This window comes from Ranitomeya imitator, chromosome 1 (assembly GCF_032444005.1).
Source record: "Ranitomeya imitator isolate aRanImi1 chromosome 1, aRanImi1.pri, whole genome shotgun sequence".
In the NCBI taxonomy this organism is placed as follows: Eukaryota; Metazoa; Chordata; class Amphibia; order Anura; family Dendrobatidae; genus Ranitomeya; species Ranitomeya imitator.
In genome coordinates this window covers 1,050,998,616-1,051,014,525 of record NC_091282.1, presented here as the reverse complement: position 1 = coordinate 1,051,014,525, position 15,910 = coordinate 1,050,998,616, and positions in this window count along the sequence as shown.

Sequence of the window (15,910 nt, the reverse complement as noted above, 5' to 3'; positions counted from 1 at the left end):
TCGGTGCGTAGGGTCTTTTTGCCCCCTCTGCGTGGTTGTTTGTAGGTTTTTGTGCTGACCGCAAAGCTATCTTTCCTATCCTCGGTCTATTCAGTAAGTCGGGCCTCACTTTGCTAAAATCTATTTCATCTCTGTTTGTATTTTCATCTTTACTCACAGTCATTATATGTGGGGGGCTGCCTTTTCCTTTGGGGAATTTCTATGAGGCAAGGTAGGATTATTTTTCTATCTTCAGGGCTAGCTAGTTTCTCAGGCTGTGCCCGAGGCGCCTAGGTCTGGTCAGGAGCGCTCCACGGCTACCTCTAGTGTGGTATGATAGGATTAGGGATTGCGGTCAGCAGAGTTCCCACGTCTCAGAGCTCGTCCTATGTTAGTAACTATCAGGTCACTTTGTGTGCTCTTAACCACTAGGTCCATTGTGGTTCTGAATCACCAGTTCATAACAGTACTGGAGGCCAAAAGTACTAATGCTTCTCAATAGAGGGAAAAGAGAAGTTCTGAGACCATTTTTTTTCTTTGCACTGTGTTTTGTCTTTCTTTTCCCCTAGACATTTGGGTGGTTCAGGACACAGGTGTAGTGATGGACATTAAAGGTCTGTCTTCTTGTGTGGATCATCTCACTGCAAGAGTACAAAATATTCAAGACTTTGTGGTTCAGAATTCTATGTTAGAGCCAAGAATTCCTATTCCTGATTTGTTTTTTGGAGATAGAGCTATGTTTCTGAGTTTTAAGAATAATTGTAAACTGTTTCTGGCTTTGAAACCCCGCTCCTCTGGTGACCCAGTTCAACAAGTTAAGATCATTATTTCTTTATTACGTGGCGACCCTCAAGACTGGGCATTTTCCCTTGCGCCAGGAGATCCTGCATTATGTAATATTGATGCGTTTTTTCTGGCGCTTGGATTGCTGTATGATGAGCCTAATTCAGTGGATCAGGCAGAGAAAAATTTGCTGGCTCTGTGTCAGGGTCAGGATGAGTTAGAGATATATTGTCAGAAGTTTAGGAAGTGGTCTGTGCTCACTCAATGGAATGAATGTGCGCTGGCAGCAATTTTCAGAAAGGGTCTCCCTGAAGCCCTTAAGGATGTCATGGTGGGATTTCCTATGCCTGCTGGTTTGAATGAGTCTATGTCTTTGGCCATTCAGATCGGTCGACGCTTGCGTGAGTGTAAAACTGTGCACCATTTGGCGGTATTATCTGAGCATGGACCTGAGCCTATGCAGTGCGATAGGACTTTGACCAGAGCTGAACGGCAAGAACACAGACGTCAGAATGGGCTGTGTTTTTACTGTGGTGATTCCACTCATGCTATCTCTGATTGTCCTAAGCACACTAAGCGGTTCACTAGGTCTGCCACCATTGGTACGGTACAGTCGAAATTTCTTTTTTCCGTTACTTTGATCTGCTCTTTGTCATCCTATTCTGTCATGGCATTTGTGGATTCAGGCGCTGCCCTGAATTTGATGGACTTGGAGTATGCTAGGCGCTGTGGGTTTTTCTTGGAGCCCTTGCAGTATCCTATTCCATTGAGAGGAATTGATGCTACGCCTTTGGCCAAGAATAAGCCTCAGTACTGGACCCAGCTGACCATGTGCATGGCTCCTGCGCATCAAGAGGATATTCGCCTTTTGGTGTTGCATAATCTGCATGATGTGGTCGTGTTGGGGTTGCCATGGCTGCAAGTCCATAACCCAGTATTGGATTGGAAATCAATGTCTGTGTCCAGCTGGGGTTGTCAGGGGGTACATGGTGATGTTCCATTTCTGTCTATTTCATCATCCACCCCTTCTGAGGTCCCAGAGTTCTTGTCGGATTACCGGGATGTATTTGATGAGCCCAAGTCCAGTGCCCTACCTCCGCATAGGGATTGTGATTGTGCTATCGATTTGATTCCTGGTAATAAGTTTCCTAAAGGTGGACTGTTTAATTTGTCTGTGCCTGAGCACGCCGCTATGCGGAGTTACGTAAAGGAATCCTTGGAGAAGGGTCATATTCGCCCGGCGTCGTCGCCATTGGGGGCAGGGTTCTTTTTTGTGGCCAAGAAGGATGGTTCGCTGAGACCTTGTATTGATTACTGCCTCCTAAATAAAATCACGGTCAAATTTCAGTACCCCTTGCCGCTGCTGCCTGATTTGTTTGCTCGGATTAAGGGGGCTAGTTGGTTCACCAAGATAGATCTTCGTGGTGCGTATAATCTTGTGCGTATTAAACAGGGCGATGAATGGAAAACAGCATTTAATACGCCCGAGGGCCATTTTGAGTACCTGGTTATGCCATTCGTGCTTTCTAATGCTCCATCAGTGTGTCAGTCCTTTATGCATGACATCTTCCGAGAGTACCTGGATAAATTCCTGATTGTATACTTGGATGATATTTTGGTCTTCTCGGATGATTGGGAGTCTCACGTGAAGCAGGTCAGAATGGTGTTCCAGGTCCTGCGTGCAAATTCTTTATTTGTGAAGGGGTCAAAGTGTCTCTTTGGTGTTCAGAAGGTTTCATTTTTGGGTTTCATTTTTTCCCCTTCTACTATCGAGATGGACCCTGTTAAATTTCAGGCCATTTATGATTGGACTCAGCCGACATCTCTGAAGAGTCTGCAAAAGTTCCTGGGCTTTGCTAATTTTTATCGTCGCTTCATCAATAATTTTTCTAGTATTGCTAAACCGTTGACTGATTTAACCAAGAAGGGTGCTGATGTGGTCAATTGGTCTTCTGCTGCTGTGGAAGCTTTTCAAGAGTTGAAGCGTCGTTTTTCTTCTGCTCTGTGTTGTGCCAGCCAGATGTTTCGCTCCCGTTCCAGGTCGAGGTTGATGCTTCTGAGATTGGAGCAGGGGCTGTTTTGTCGCAAAGAAGTTCTGATGGCTCGGTGATGAAACCATGCGCCTTCTTTTCCAGGAAGTTTTCGCCTGCTGAGCGTAATTATGTTGTTGGCAATCGAGAGTTGCTGGCCATGAAGTGGGCATTCGAGGAGTGGCGTCATTGGCTTGAAGGAGCTAAGCATCGCGTGGTGGTCTTGACTGATCACAAGAACTTGACTTATCTCGAGTCTGCCAAATGGTTGAATCCTAAACAGGCTCGTTGGTCGCTGTTTTTCTCCCGTTTTGACTTTGTGGTTTCATACCTTCCGGGCTCTAAAAATGTGAAGGCGGATGCCCTGTCTAGGAGTTTTGTGCCTGACTCTCTGGGTTTGCCTGAGCCGGCGGGTATTCTCAAAGAGGGGGTAATTTTGTCTGCCATCTCCCCTGATTTGCGGCGGGTGCTGCAAAAATTTCAGGCTAATAGACCTGACCGTTGCCCAGCAGAAAAACTGTTTATCCCTGATAAATGGACGAGTAGAGTTATCTCTGAGGTTCATTGTTCGGTGTTGGCTGGTCATCCTGGAATCTTTGGTACCAGAGATTTGGTGGCTAGATCCTTTTGGTGGCCGTCTCTGTCGCGGGATGTGCGTTCGTTTGTGCAGTCCTGTGGGATTTGTGCTCGGGCTAAGCCCTGCTGTTCTTGTGCCAGTGGGTTGCTTTTGCCCTTGCCAGTCCCGAAGAGGCCCTGGACACATATCTCTATGGATTTTATTTTGGATCTCCCCGTCTCTCAAAAAATGTCGGTCATTTGGGTGGTCTGTGATCGCTTCTCTAAGATGGTCCATTTGGTACCCTTGTCTAAATTGCCTTCCTCCTCTGATTTGGTGCCATTGTTCTTCCAGCATGTGGTTCGTTTACATGGCTTTCCGGAGAACATCGTTTCTGACAGAGGTTCCCAGTTTGTTTCGAGGTTTTGGCGAGCCTTTTGTGCTAGGATGGGCATTGATTTGTCTTTTTCCTCGGCTTTCCATCCTCAGACAAATGGCCAGACTGAACGAACCAATCAGACCTTGGAAACATATCTGAGATGTTTTGTTTCTGCTGATCAGGATGATTGGGTTTCCTTTTTGCCTTTGGCTGAGTTCGCCCTTAATAATCGGGCCAGCTCGGCTACTTTGGTTTCGCCGTTTTTCTGCAATTCTGGTTTCCATCCTCGTTTCTCTTCAGGGCAGGTTGAGTCTTCGGCCTGTCCTGGTGTGGATGCTGTGGTGGATGGGTTGCAGCGGATTTGGACTTATGTGGTGGACAATTTGACATTGTCCCAGGAGAAGGCTCAACGTTTCGCTAACCGCAGGCGCTGTGTGGGTCCCCGACTTCATGTTGGGGATTTGGTTTGGTTGTCATCTCTTTATATTCCTATGAAAGTTTCCTCTCCTAAGTTTAAGCCTCGTTTCATTGGTCCGTATAGGATTTCTGAGGTTCTTAATCCTGTGTCTTTTCGTTTGACCCTTCCAGCTTCTTTTTCCATCCATAACGTATTCCATAGGTCATTGTTGCGGAGATACGTGGCACCTGTGGTTCCATCCGTTGATCCTCCTGCCCCAGTTTTGGTTGAGGGGGAGTTGGAGTATATAGTGGAGAAGATTTTGGATTCTCATATTTCGAGACGGAAACTCCAGTACCTGGTTAAGTGGAAGGGTTATGGTCAGGAAGATAATTCCTGGGTCTTTGCCTCTGATGTTCATGCTGCCGATCTGGTTCGTGCCTTTCATTTGGCTCATCCTGGTCGGCCTGGGGGCTCTGGTGAGGGTTCGGTGACCCCTCCTCAAGGGGGGGTACTGTTGTGAATTCTGTGGTCAAGCTCCCTCCTGTGGTCATGAGTGGTACTTTGGCTGGTTCTGTCTATGAGCTTCCTCTGGTGGATGTGAGTGGGGCTGCGGCTTCTGAGTTTCCTTCCTCAGGTGACAAGGTTAAGTCGTTAGGTGCTGCTCTATTTAACTCCACCTAGTTCTTTGTTCCTGGCCTCCAGTCAATGTTCCAGTATTGGTCTTGCTCTCTCCTGGATTGTTCTTGTGGCCTGTCTGCCCTGCATAAGCTAAGTTTTGCTTGTTTTACTTTTGTTTGCTATATTTTCTGTCCAGCTTGCTATATTGGTTTTTCTTGCTTGCTGGAAGCTCTGAGACGCAGAGGGAGCACCTCCGTACCGTTAGTCGGTGCGGAGGGTCTTTTTGCCCCCTCTGCGTGGTTGTTTGTAGATTTTTGTGCTGACCACAAAGCTATCTTTCCTATCCTCGGTCTATTCAGTAAGTCGGGCCTCACTTTGCTAAAATCTATTTCATCTCTGTTTGTATTTTCATCTTTACTCACAGTCATTATATGTGGGGGGCTGCCTTTTCCTTTGGGGAATTTCTCTGAGGCAAGGTAGGCTTATTTTTCTATCTTCAGGGCTAGCTAGATTCTCAGGCTGTGCCCGAGGCGCCTAGGTCTGGTCAGGAGCGCTCCACAGCTACCTCTAGTGTGGTATGATAGGATTAGGGATTGCGGTCAGCAGAGTTCCCACGTCTCAGAGCTCGTCCTATGTTAGTAACTATCAGGTCACTTTGTGTGCTCTTAACCACTAGGTCCATTGTGGTTCTGAATCACCAGTTCATAACAGCGTTCCAGCGTTATAACCTCATAAAGGGACAGTGGTCAGAATTGTAAAAATTGGCCTGGTCATTAACGTGCAAACCACCCTTGGGGGTAAAGGCAGCATCATAGTGGAGCACCTTGGGCCCACCAGAGAAAATCATTCTTGGGGCCCACTATGTAGCTACATAGAAATAGATACAAGACCACCAATTGTGCGGTAAAAAGTAAGTTAAAGGTAAAGTAAAGGTTGTTCACGTCTTAATAATGTAGCAAGGGTTGGGGTAGCCCCCTCACAGAATATAATGTAGTCCCCTGAGAGAATACAGAATATAATGCAGCCCCCCCATAGAGTATACTGTAGCCCCCTCATATAGTATAATGTATTCCCCCTCCTGTATGCGTGGCTCACATTCCCCCCCCCCTGAATGCATGGCTCACATTCCCCCCCCTGAATGCATGGCTCACATTCCCCCTCCTGAATGCATGGCTCTGGCTCATATTCCCCCCCGAATGCATGGCTCATATTCCCCCCCCCGAATGCATGGCTCATATTCCCCCCACCTGTATGCATGGCTTCTCTCCACCCCCCCGCTCCCGCTCCCGCTCCTGCTCCTGCATGGCGCGCCGGCTTACAGTTAGGTCCATATATATTTGGACAGAGACAACATTTTTCTAATTTTGGTTATAGACATTACCACAATGAATTTTAAACAAAACAATTGAGATGCAGTTGAAGTTCATACTTTCAGCTTTCATTTGAGGGTATCCACATTAAAATTGGATGAAGAGTTTAGGAGTTTCAGCTCCTTAATATGCGTCACCCTGTTTTTAAAGGGACCAAAAGTAATTGGACAGATTAAATAATTTTAAATAAAATGTTCATTTTTAGTGCTTGTTTGAAAACCCTTTGTTGTCAATGACTGCCTGAAGTCTTGAGCTCATGGACATCACCAGACGCTGTGTTTCCTCCTTTTTGATGCTCTGCCAGGCCTTCACTGCGGTGGTTTTCAGTTGCTGTTTGTTTGTGGGCCTTTCTGTCTGAAGTTTAGTCTTTAACAAGTGAAATGCATGCTCAATTGGGTTCAGATCAGGTGACTGACTTGGCCATTCAAGAATATTCCACTTCTTTGCTTTAATAAACTCCTGGGTTGCTTTGGCTTTATGTTTTTTGTCATTGTCCATCTGTAGTATGAAACGACGACCAATCAGTTTGGCTGCATTTGGCTGGATCTGGGCACACAGTATGGCTCTGAATACCTCAGAATTAATTAGGCTGCTTCTGTCCTGTGTCACATCATCAATAAACACTAGTGACCCAGTGCCACTGGCAGCCATGCATGCCCAAGCAATCACACTGCCTCCGCCATGTTTTACCAATGATGTGGTATGCTTTGGATCATGAGCTCTACCACGCCTTCGCCATACTTTTCTCTTTCCATCATTCTGGTAGAGGTTGATCTTGGTTTCATCTGTCCAAAGAATGTTCTTCCAGAACTGTGCTGGCTTTTTTAGATGTTTTTTAGCAAAGTCCAGTCTAGCCTTTTTATTCTTGATGCTTATGAGTGGTTTGCACCGTGCAGTGAACCCTCTGTATTTACTTTTGTGCAGTCTTCTCTTTATGGTACATTTGGATGTTGATATGCCTACCTCCTGGAGAGTGTTGTTCACTTGGTTGGCTGTTATGAAGGGGTTTCTCTTCACTATGGAGATTATTGTGCGATCATCCACCTCTGTTGTATTCCGTGGGCGCCCAGGTTTTTTTGCATTGATAAGTTCACCAGTGCTTTCCTTCTTTCTCAGGATGTACCGAACTGTAGATTTTGCCACTCCTAATATTGTAGCAATTTGTCAGATGGGCTTTTTCTGTTTTCGCAGCTTAAGGATGGCTCGTTTCACCTGCATGGAGAGCTCCTTTGACCGCATGTTGACTCCACAGCAAAACATTCCAAATGCAAGCACCATACCTCAAATCAACTCCAGGCCTTTTATCTGCTTAATTGAGAATGACATAACAAAGGGATTGCCCACACCTGCCCATGAAATAGCCTTGGTCAATTACTTTTGGTCCCTTTTTAACCAGGGTGGCACATGTTAAGGAGCTGAAACTCCTAAACCCTTCGTCCAATTTTAATGTGGATACCCTCAAATGAAAGGTGAAAGTCTGAACTTCAACTGCATCTGAATTGTTTTGTTTAAAATTCATTGTGGTAATGTCTATAACCAAAATTAGAAAAATGTTGTCTCTGTCCAAATATATATGGACCTAACTGTATGTCCTCCTTCATCCCCCCATCCCTCATACTCACCTGACCGGCGTCACCTGTCCCACACACCGCGCGGCCGTGCCGACATCCCTCTGCCTCTGTCCCGACTCCTGGCGCAGAACCTTCTTCCTGCTTGAGCGGTCATGTGATACCGCTCATTAAGGTCATGAATTTTAATTGTCTCCTCTCCAAATCGCACCTTACCACCTGTGTGCTCGACCCCATCCCATCCCACCTCCTCACCACCACACTTATCCCATCCCTAACCCACCTCTTCAACCTATCACTATCTTCTGGCACCTTCCCTTCTGCTTTCAAACATGCCACAATCACGCCTATCCTTAAAAAGCCAACCCTCGATCCAACTGCTATGTCCAGCTATCGCCCAATATCGCTGCTCCCGTTCGCTTCCAAACTCCTGGAGCAGCACGTCAATGCTGAACTCTCCTCCAACCTCTCATCTAACTTGTTCGACAATCTACAATCTGGTTTCCGCCCCCATCACTCAACTGAGACTGCCCTGACCAAAATTACTAACGACTTACAGCCAAAGCTAACAGACAATTCTCTATACTCCTCCTTCTAGACCTGTCCTCTGCTTTCGACACAGTTGACCACTGCCTCCTACTACAGATCCTCTCCTCCTTTGGCATCAAAGACCTCGCCCTATCCTGGATCGCCTCGTACCTTTCCAACCGCACATTCAGCGTCTCCCACTCCCATACTACCTCCTCATCCCACCCTCTCTCTGTTGGAGTCCCCCAGGGCTCTGTTCCAGGACCCCTACTCTTCTCAATCTATACACTTGGCTTGGGACAACTCATAAAGTCCCATGGATTCCAGCACCACCTCTATGCTGATGACACTCAGATCTACCTCTCTGGCCCAGACGTCACCGCTCTGCTGTCCAGAATCCCAGAGTACCTATCAGCCATATCCTCCTTCTCCTCTCGCTTCCTCAAACTCAATGTGGACAAATCTGAACTCATCATCTTTCCTCCATCCCACAAATCTTCCTTACCTGACCTATCTATCGCAGTCAATGACATCATGCTTTCCCCCATACCCGAAGTCCGCTGCCTTGGAGTAACCTTCGACTCTGCCCTGTCCTTCAAACCACACATCCAAGCTCTTTCCACCTCCTGTCGCCTCCAGCTCAAAAATATCTCCAGGATCCGTCCTTTCCTCAACCCCCAATCTACTAAAATGCTTGTGCACACCCTCATCATCTCCCGCCTTGTCTACTGCAACATCCTTTTCTGTGGCCTCCCTGCTGACACCCTTGCACCTCTCGAGTCCATCCTTAACTCTGCTGCCCGACTAATCCATCTCTCTCCTCGGTACTCCTCCGCTTCCCCTCTCTGCAAATCTCTTCACTGGCTCCCATTCCCTCAGCGTATTCAGTTCAAATTAGTAATACTGACCTACAAAGCCATCCATAACCTGTCTCCTCCATATATCTCTGAACTAATCTCCCGATATCTTCCCTCACATGATCTCCGGTCCTCCCAAGACCTCCTTCTCTCCTCCACACTTATTCGCTCCTCATCCAATCGCCTCCAAGACTTTTCCCGAATATCCCCCATCCTCTGGAACTCTCTGCCCCAACACGTCCGACTATCAACCACAGTCGGATCCTTCAGACGGAACCTGAAAACTCATCTATTCAGGAAAGCCTACAGCCTGCACTGACACCGCTGCCGCCTCACCACTATCGAAGCTACCACCTCACCAACACCGGAGCTCCTGCAACCCCCAACCTATTGTCTCCTTCCCCATAATCCTGTAGAATGTAAGCCCGCAAGGGCAGGGTCCTCGCCCCTCTGTATCAGTCCATCATTGTTAGTTTGTTTACTGTATGTGATATCTGTAACTTGTATTTAACCCCTTCTCATGTACAGCACCATGGAATCAATGGTGCTATATAAATAAATAATAATAATAATAATAATAATAATAATATGTGCATATTCATGACCTTAATGAGCGGTACCACGTGACCGCTCATTCAGGAGGAGCTGCAGACGCCGAGAAAAGGCATCGCTGGAGCAGTGTCAGGTGAGTATCGTCTTCAAGGAGGGTGGGTGGGAGGGAGGTGGGCGAGTGCGTGGGGGGGGGCGGTGCCCTGGAGCAGTGGGGGCCCTGTGTCAGTGCCTGGGCCCACCAGAGAATCCTCCGGTTCTCCAGTGGGCCAGTCTGAGCCTGGGTAAAGGGGTTAAAGGTACTTACCTACCACTATAAAATGCAGGACAACATCCTGATCTACATTCTCTAATTGCTCTTTCATTTACTATATATCAATACATACTAAGATCTGAAAATTTCTCAGCACTTCTTGCACTTTACTATATGAAATCATCATGGGGACATTAAACATCAATTACTGCCTTACCCTATGCTTTTGAACTACTAAGCACGATATAAACTTTTTGACTCAGTATTCTCTGGGCTGCTTGTAGAGATACCTATTTTGTTTGCTTTTAACCCTTTTTTATTGTTATAATTAATACATTTTGACTATTTTAGAATAATACTGACTACCATGCCTTCATGTACATAGATTAAAAAAATCTCTGAAAGTGTTATTGTATCTTGGTTTGGAGGTGTCATTTATGACAGAGTGCATTAATCTATATAAGGGGCTATGTCAGGGCTCATCCTGTACATAGGAGGCTATATGGTGGTTCATACTGTACATAGAGGGGCTATTTAAAGGCTCATTCTGTATATAGGGCGTTATGTGGGGGCTAATACCGTATAAAGGGGGACTGTGCCACCATTAAATTTGCCTTTGAAGAATGGAGACATTTTTTGGAGAGGGTGGTTCATCAAGTCACTGTGGTCAATGATCATAAGTATTTAGCTTACATTGAGTCAGCTAAACGCTTAATCTCCAGACAGGCCAGATGGTTCTAGTTTTTTCTTTAGGTTCAATTTCTCCATCATATTCAAGCTGGGGTCCAAGAATGTGAAGACTGATGCATTATTAAGCAATCTTGATTCAGTTTCTCCTCCAGAACCTCCATTCTTCCTCTGGGTATTGTTATACTCAGAGTTGGAAGCAGATATCCGTATAATCCACCCGTAAGCTCCTTCCACTACTCTAGAGTCCAACTGAATTGTACCTGTGTACCTAAGATTGTGCCTGTTTCAGGAGTTTTATAATTCCATCGTGAGAGGTAATTCTGGGGTTACAGCAACGTGGAAAGCTATTTCTAGACTCTTTTGGTGTCAGTCCATGTATAATATTAAAGATTTTGCATCCAAAAACTGTTATTTGGGTGATGTTTGACCGATCAGCAAACAGGCTAATTTAGTTTCTTTGTAGGAGTTACCTAATATTGAGACACTCTCAAGGTTCTTTATTAGTCATGTTGTGGCACTGCATGGAATTCATCTTCACATTGTGTCTGATAGGGGGATGCATTTTGCCTCCACATTTTAGGGAGTTTTTTGTAGTAAACTGGGGATTATTATTATTATTATTATTATTATTATTATTTATTTATATAGCACCATTAATTCCATGGTGCTGTACATGAGAAGGGGTTACATCAAAATACAAATATCACTTACAGTAAACAAAACTAACAATGACAGACTGGTACAGAAATGGACCCTGCCCTTGCGGGCTTACATTCTACAGGATTATGGGGAAGGAGACAGTAGGTCGAGGGTTGCAGTAGCTCCTAAGGTGTTGAGGTGGCCGTGTGGTCTTTACAGGCTGTAACTTCCTTGAAGAGGTGGGTTTTCAGGTTTCTTTTAAAGGATCCAAAAGTAGTGGATAACCGGATGTGTTGGGGCACTGAATTCCAGAGGATGGGTGATATTCGGGAGAAGTTGTGGAGGCGATTAGGTGAGGAGCGAATAAGTGTGGAGGAGAGGAGGAGGTCTTGGGAGGACCGGATATTACGTGAGGGAAGATATTGAGAGATAAGTGTGGAAATATACGGAGGAGAAAGGTTATGGATGGCTTTGTAGGTCAGTGTTAGTAATTTAAACTGGATACGCTGGGAAATTGGGGGCCAGTGAAGGGACTTCCAAAGAGGTGAAGCAGGAGCGTAGCGAGGAGAGAGATTAATTAGTCGGGCAGCAGAGTTAAGGATGGACTGGAGGGGTGCGAGAGTGTTAGAGGGTAGCCCACAGAGGAGTATGTTGCAGTAGTCGAGGCGGGAGATGATTAGGGCATGCACGAGCATTTTGGTAGAGTGTGGGTTGAGGAAAAGATGGATTCTGGGATTGACTAGTCATTATCCTCTGCCTATCACCCTGAAACAAGGTCAGATAAAAATGATTAATCAATCTTTGGAACACATTTTAAGTTTTTTGTCATAACTCAACAGGAGGACTGGTCTTCATTTTTTAACTCTTGCTGACTTCGCCCTTAATAGTCAGGTCAATCAGGCCACTGAAACCTCATCTGTTTTTGTAATTATGGTTTTAATCCCCATTTTGGTGAATTTTCTAGGATCGGTTTTAAATGTCCTAGTATGGAAGTCACCATATAGAGACTTGGGCATGTCTGGAAAAAAGGGACCACTTAGGCTAGTTTCACACTAGCGTTTACCTGATCTGTGGTGGGCTGCGGACTTCCTCCGTGAAGCCCCGCCCTCAGCCGCACCTCCGCCGCTAGCTCCACCTACTTTTGAATGGGGCCCACATGCGGCCTGCGTACCTATCTTTAACATTAGGTACGCAGGTCATGCGGCTGTATGCGGATACTGCCGCATGAGTCGTTTTGACGATGCAGAAAAAAAATGCTACAGGCTGCGTCCTACGCTGGTCGCCACATCGTCAAAACAACGCATGCGGCAGCATCCGCATACAGCCACACGACCAGCATACCTAATGTTAAAGATAGGTACGCAGGCCGCATGCGGGCCGCATGCAGAAGTAGGCGGAGCTAGCGGCGGAGGTACGGCTGAGGGCGAGGCTTCACGGAGGAAGCCCGCAGCCCGCCGCAGATCAGGTAAACGCTAGTGTGAAACTGGCCTGAGATTCACCAAAAATGGAAGGCTGATATAAAATGTTCAGTCGGTCCTGTCTTTAAAGTAGGTGATATGGTTTGTTTGTCATATAATAGGTGATAGGCATCGCTCACTGTGTTGATGGGTGCTCTGAAGTATGACAATAGTCACATAAATTGTATATAAAGAACTTCGGCACTTCAAGTTGCATTAAATGAAAATTTATATGAAGAGTTGAATTACAGACATTAAGCCAACGTTTTGCCCCATGTATGGCCTTTATCAAGATACGTCTGCTGCACTAGAACATGGGGAGTCAGTTTTTCATGCTGCTGGGGATAACACAGCGCCTCTGACAGGGTACACCTTGGCATTGTTGGGAAGACTTTTACGCTATTTTTGATAATTTAAAGTGATCATTAAATACCCTATGTTTTTTATATGCACTATTGAAATGGATGGAAACAAAGTGCTCTAGATTTCTGAATGACCACTAATGAGTCCGGATGTAAATAGAATTGAACACTTGTGGAGAGATCTTAAGATTGCTTTTGGGAGACAGCGCCCTTCAAGTATCAGAGACCTAGAGCAGTTAGCAGAGGAAGACTGTTCCAAAATTCCAGTTGAGAGGAATAAGAAACTTATAGTAAGTGAATGATTGCAGTTATTTATTCCAAAGGATGTGCAACCAAATGTTAAGTTGAGGGTGCCAACAATTTTGTGTGGTCCATTTTTGGGGGTTTTCTGTGAAATTATATCCAATTTGTCTTTGTTTTTTTCATTTTTTTGTGTTGCTTCAATACACACAAAAGAAATAAACAAAACCTGTGTAATTGCAATAATTTTTTTAAAGAAAAACGTCATTTTCTGGAACAATTTCAAGGGGTCAACACTTTTGGCCATGATTATATATAGCGATTATCTGATAAATTTCACATGGTGTAAGTTTAACCCCTTTCTGCCATCAGATGTACTATTCCGCACGTGGTAAAGAAAATATGTGATAAATGTTATTTATTAAGTATTTTGTGTGGCATATCTCTGTGATTTATGGGCATGAAAATTCAAAGTTGGAAAATTGCGAAATTTTCTAAATTTTCGGCAAATTTCCATTTTTTTCACAAATAAACGCAAATAATATCAAGGAAATTTTGCAACCAACATGAAGTACAATATGTCACGAGAAAACATTGTCAGAATCACCAAGATCTGTTTAAGCATTCCAGAGTTGTAACCTCATAAAGGGACATTGGTCAGAATTGTAAAAATTGTCCTGTCATTAAGGTGCAAGCCACCCTTGGGGGTAAAGGGGTCAAGCAGCCTGCAATGTAACAGAATACATGCAGGCAAGAAAAATGTAAACTGCTGAAGATATTTTTGTCAAATATACACTCTTTTCAATGAAATAAAAAAAGCTCCCAAAGATATATATATATATATATATATATATATATATATATATATATATATATATACAGTATATATGTATCTCAATGACATATATATACTGTATCTATCTATATAATCGTCTAAGGGGTACTTCCGTCTGTTTGTCTGCCTGTCTGTAACGGAAATCCTGCGTCGCTGATTGGTCGCGTCCGGCTGCAAATTCGCCCCTTCCTACTCTCCATCAGTGCCCCCTCCCTACTCCCCTCCAGTCAGCGCTCACACAGGGTTAATGGCTGCGTTACACCGCGTTATGCCGCGGTGTAACGCAGTCCGTTAGCACTACTATTAACCCTGTGTGACCAACTTTTTACTTAAAAAGATCTAATGATAAAAATAATAAAAAAAATAAAAAATCATTATATACTCACCTTCTGGCGCCTTTCCCGCTCCTCGCGACGCTCCAGGCCATGCACTGCAGTCTCGCGAGATGATGATGTAGCGGTCTTGTGAGACCGCTACGTCATCATCTTGCGAGACAGCAATGCATTCTTGGGACCGGAGCGTCGCGAGGAGCATCGTAAACGCCTTTCCTAGATCCGGGGGCTGCCGGAAGGTGTGTATATAACTATTTTTAATTTTAATTCTTTTTTTTAACAGGAATATGGTGCCCACATTGCTATGTACTGCGTGGTCTGTGTTATATACTGTGTGGTCGGTGTTATTTATTGCGTGGGCTGTGTTGCATACTGTGTGGGCTGTGTTATATACTATGTGGGCTGTGCTATATACTACATAGCTGTGCAAAATACTACGTCGCCGTGCTATATACCTACGTAGCTGTGCTATATACTACATCAATGTGCTATATACTACATGGCTGTGTTATATACTACGTGGGCTGTGTTACATACTGCGTGGGCTGTGTTATATACTATGTGGGCTGTGCTATATACTATGTGGCTGTGCAAAATACTACGTCGCCATGCTATATACTACTTGGCTGTGCTATATACTACATTGATGTGCTATATACTACGTGGCTGATTTATATGCTACATGGGCTGTGTTACATACTGCGTGACCTGTGTTATATACTATGTCTCTGTGCTATATACTACGTGGGCTGTGCTATATACTATGTAGCTGTGCATTATATTACGTGGCTGGGCAATATACTACATGGCTGTGTTATATACTGCTTGAGCTGTGCTATATACTACGTGGGCTGTGCTATATACTATGTGGGTTGTGTTATATACTGGGTGAGCTGTGCTATATACTATGTGGCTGTATTATATACTACGTGGGCTGTGTTACATACTGCGTGACCTGTGTTATATACTACGTCTCTGTGCTATATACTACGTGGGCTGTGCTATATACTATGTAGCTGTGCAATATATTACGTGGCTGGGCAATATACTACATGGCTGTGTTATATACTGCTTGAGCTGTGCTATATACTATGTGGGCTGTGCTATATACTATGTGGCTGTGCTATATACTATAATAATAATAATAATTTTTATTTATATAGCGCCAACATATTCTGCAGCGCTTTACAAATTATAGAGGGGACTTGCACAGACAATAGACATTACAGCATAACAGGAATACAGTTCAAAACAGATACCAGGAGGAATGAGGGCCCTGCTCGCAAGCTTACAAACTATGAGGAAAAGGGGAGACACGAGAGGTGGATGGTAACAAATGCTATAGTTATTCGGACCAGCCATAGTGTAAGGCTCGGGTGTTCATGTAAAGCTGCATGAACCAGTTAACTGCCTAAGTATGTAACAGTACAGACACAGAGGGCTATTAACTGCATAAAGTGAATGAGAACAATTTTTTTTTTTTTT